Source organism: Chiloscyllium plagiosum, unplaced genomic scaffold (genome assembly GCF_004010195.1).
Source record: "Chiloscyllium plagiosum isolate BGI_BamShark_2017 unplaced genomic scaffold, ASM401019v2 scaf_4272, whole genome shotgun sequence".
In the NCBI taxonomy this organism is placed as follows: Eukaryota; Metazoa; Chordata; class Chondrichthyes; order Orectolobiformes; family Hemiscylliidae; genus Chiloscyllium; species Chiloscyllium plagiosum.
The window spans coordinates 11444-16081 of record NW_025214021.1 but is presented as its reverse complement, the minus strand read 5'-3'; positions in this window follow the sequence as shown (position 1 = coordinate 16081).

Below are 4638 nucleotides of genomic sequence, written 5' to 3'. Positions count from 1 at the left end.
GGTCTGGATGGATATGGGCCAAAGGCAGGCAAGTGGAATTAGTTTAATTTGGGAACTCTTGTCAGCATGGATGAGCTGGACCCAAGGAACTGTTTCTGTGCTGTACGACTTTATGGCTCACTGACTTTATGGTTGGGTAGGCTCAAAGTTGGAAGGTGGTGAGCAAGTGAAGGGCTAGATTGGGCATGTGGGAGAGTTTGGGCTGATAGGCTGTGAGGTGTTGGCTGGCTGCTGGGTAAGCTTGCATGCACTCTGTCTTGCAAGGTGGCATCAAGGTAAATGGTAATGGTCACAGGATAATTTGGTCGAATTGTTCTTGGTAGGTGAGGGGTAGTTTGAGCTGAAATGCAGGAGGTCTGTCTTTACCATGCTGGTTTATGGAGAGGTGGGCAGGATGCCAGGATGGTTAGTGTAGAGGTGGGCAGAGTGCCAGGATGTTTCGGGGGTGGAAGGTCACTGTAATGAAGTGACAGGTGGATGTGTTGTCAAAATGTAAAGCTCGGAGTCTAGCAAAATGGTATGTTGTAAAGCACAGATGCGAAAGGAGCTAGGATGCAATGTGCACAGGTTGACTTGGGTAAGATGAGAGGTCAGTGATCAAGGGCTGAGGTCATGTCTTGGGTAGTGGGCTTTTGTCAGAGGTTGTGAAAATGATGGTACCAGGTCCAGTCAGGGCCAGATTCACCATGGACCAGGTGCAGGGCGGCAGCAGTGTAAATGAATGAAAGGAAGTGAGATCATATGTCCATCTGGAATATAGAATATAGAACATTACAGTGCAGTACAGGCCCTTCAGCCCTCGATGTTGCGCTGACCTGTAGAACGAATCTGAAGTGTATCTATCTTACACTATTCAATTTTCATCCATATGTTTATCCAATGACCTTTTAAATGCCCTTAAAGTTGGCAAGTGTACTATTGTTGCAGGCAGTGCGTTCCATGCCCCTACTACTCTCTGAGTAAAGAAACAACCTCTGACATTTGTCATCTATGTCCTCACCTGCTAGCCATCACTATTCAAGGAAAAAGACATTCACTGTCCACCCTCTGTTTATCTTTTATGTCTCTATTAAGTCACCTCTCAACCTTCTTCTCTCAAATAAAAACAGCCTCAAGACCATCATCCTTTCCTAATTAAACCTTCCCGCCATACCAAACAACATCTTGGTAAACCTCCTCTGAACTCTTCCAAAGCTTCCGCATTCTTTCTATAATGTGGTGACCAGAACAGTACACAATACTTCCAAGTGCGGCCACACCAGAGTTTTGTACAGCTGCAGCCTAACGTCGTGGTTCTGATCCTCATTAAACCTTCCCGCCATACCCAACAACATCCTGGTAAATCTCCTCTGAAGTCTTCCAAAGCTTCCACATTCTTTCTATAATGTGGTGAGCAGAACAGTACACAATACTCACAAGTGCGGCTAACCTCGTGGTTCTGAAACTCATTCCCTCTATCGATGAAAGCCAACACAAAGTATGCCTTCTTAACAACTCTATCAAACTGGCTGGCAACTTTTGGGGATCTATGTACGTGGACACCGAGATCTCTCTGCTCAGCTACACTACCAATATGGATTGCCTTGGATGTGTTTCGTGTGATAGGGGTTGTGTGTTCCGGGCATGAATGGTTGTATAGCAGGGTAGGGTTTGTCAATGTGAGTGGGAATTTAGGTCTAGACAGAGTAAGTGCAGTGGTTAGTCTCAAAGATGAGGTTTGGTGGTGAACTGCGTGTCAGCTTGATAGTTATTAAAGTTAAAGATTACTTGTTCATTTCTCAAATCATATTTACGTAAATACTCAGCTGTAACACTCCAAAATCTCTGAACCTTAATGGTCCTCCATTTTTCAGAGGCCTCCAGAATTCAGATAATTGTAAATGACATGTTTCAACTTCCAGCCAATTGGCATGAGTTCAGCCGTGACAGCCATCCTCCCCATCCCAGTGCTCAGCTCCTGCCTTTGCTGCTGCTGCAGTGACCTCCCTCCCAGAGAGAACATTCTACCTTGCATTGATAAGTGAGGAAGGCTCACTGGGCCTGATTTCCAAGTATGGGGACGGCAAACACGGGGGGGACACAACTTTATAGTGAGGGGAGATAGGTATAAGACAGATGTCAGAGGTAGTTTCTTTACTCATTGAGTAATAAGGGTATGGAATGCTTTGCCTGTAACGGTCGTAGATTCGCCAAGTTTAAGTACATTTAAGTCGTCATTGGACAAACATATGGACGTACATGGGATAGTGTAGGTGGGATGGGCTTCAGATTAGTATGACAGGGCAGCGTAACATCGAGGGCCGATGGGCCTGTACTGCGCTGTAATATTCTATGTTCTGTGATTCACTCTGATTTCTCTCCGGGGGTACTCCCATCTGTTGGATATTCCCAGCAGAACGGTACCTAGTGGGGCAGCACGCTGGTTCCGTGGTTAGCGCTGCTGCCTCACAGTGCTAGGGACTCGGGTTCCATTCCAGCCTCGGGTGACTGTCTGTGTGGAGTTGGCACTTTCTCCCCATGTCTGTGTGCGTTTCCTCCCACAGTCCAAAGATGTGCAAGGTGGGGGAATTGCAAATGTTGTGTTCAGTGATCGGGAGTTTAGGTGCATTAGTCAGGGTTAACTGTAGCATAATAGGGAAGGGGAATGGATCTGCATGCGTTACTTTTCAGAGGGTGGGTGTGGACTTGTTGGGCCAAATGGCCTGTTTGCACACACTGTAGAATTTCGATGAATCTGCATTTCCTTGGTTTGTATTTTGCGAAACGTCTCTGCTCTTCACAGCAATCCAGTGAAAGTGTCAGTTGGTGAGATCTTCAAACAGTTACTGGGGTGGGATCAGGATGTTCTTCCTAAATTATGTGGTAACGGTCAAGGTCGAAGGCATGTTTCTAAAGAGGGAACCAATGATCATGATCAGCAACTGGTAGGAAACAAAAATAAACCCCAGTTATGCTGTCGACTTCAGCGGGAGCATACTGGCAAACGTTTACAGCTGAGGATACATTTGAGTAACTGATAAGGTCAAATTAACAGAAACTAACATGCTCAATTGGTCATTCTATTGTAGAGACACCGTCTCCCCCCACGCTTTATGGCCTTGTCTCCTCCTGTCAGGAGCACAACACCGGCTCTGTGATCTTTGGTTGTTTGGCGATGGACTATTCCGCTGACATCACCAAGGTAACCTGGAAGAAAGGTGGGGAGCTAATCACGACTGGATTGAAGACTTACCCATCAGTGAGAAACAAGGAGGGAACCTACACCCTGAGCAGCCAGTTAACCCTGCCCGAGTCCGCGGTAGGTTGCCCCAGCAAAGTCTACTGTGAGTTTCAACACAGCGGGTCACACAAGAGCAAAGTAATGCCATGTCCAGGTAAGTGTTGTGGGAACTGTGATAAACAGATCATCTGTGATTAACATGAATAAGGCAATATTTATAACCGTTTTCACAGAATCACCTTATACAGCACAGGAAAAAGGCCCTTTGATCCACCCAATTCACGCCTATCAATAACAGCCACCTAACTATTCCTTTCTCATGTGCCAGCACATGATCCATTGCCTTGTGTGACTTGCTGTTGCAAGGATACTTCCTACTTATTATGAGGGGCTCAGTCTCTACATGACTTATAGGCGCTGAGCTCCAGGCTAACACCACCCTCTGTTTGATTTTGTTTTCCCCTGAGATCCACTTGGAACCTCCTGGCCTTACCTTCACCCTGTGCCCCTGAGGCATTGATCTCTCCATCAAGGGGAAAGGTTTCATCCAGTTTACTCTGTCTATGCCTAAAATAAGTCTCGACATCATGATAATCTTCTCCCTAATTCTCCTCTGCTCTAAGGAAAACCCCTGTCTATCTAATCTAGTTTCATAACTAAAAACCTCCAACCCAGGCAAGATCCTGGCAAATCTCATCAATACTGCCTTCAGTGTAATCACATTCCTTCGATAACACGCACACAACGCTTCAGTATGGCCTAACCAGTGTTTTAAGTTCCAGTATCATCTCACCACTCTTCATTGTCAATGTCTAGGCTAATAAAAGCAAATATCCTCCCACCTTCTGAGCCTCTTTATCCAGACGACACAGTACAACAGGGGATCGGTGGGTGCATGCACCAAAGATCCTCAGGCCTTTCCAGGGGTCCACCATTCAAAACGTCATACCTCACAGATTCTTCTGCCGAATTACATCACCTTACATTTATTCAGAATAACTTCCATTTGCAACTTTTCTCTTCACATACAACCAACCCTTTTATATCCTCCTGCAATCTAAAGCCATTATGCTCATGACTTACCAACATGACAGTTTTCATTTCATCTGTGAATTCACCGGTTAATCCTCCTAAATGTGAGTCTCAATCATTGGTATGTAAGAGAAATAGCAAGGAAATCAACACCAATCCCTACAGAACACCAGGAGACAGATTTCCAGTCACGCAGACTCCCGATGACTATTATCCCCTGCTCCCATCACTCAGCCAGTGTCAAATTAACTCGGATCCCATTGACTCTGATTATTGCTATCATTTGGACATCGAGTTATCTCTATGAAAACTACTATCAAATTGTTACACATGACTTCCTCTCAATAAAACCTTGCTGAAAATTGTAGATTTATCTTCCAAATGAA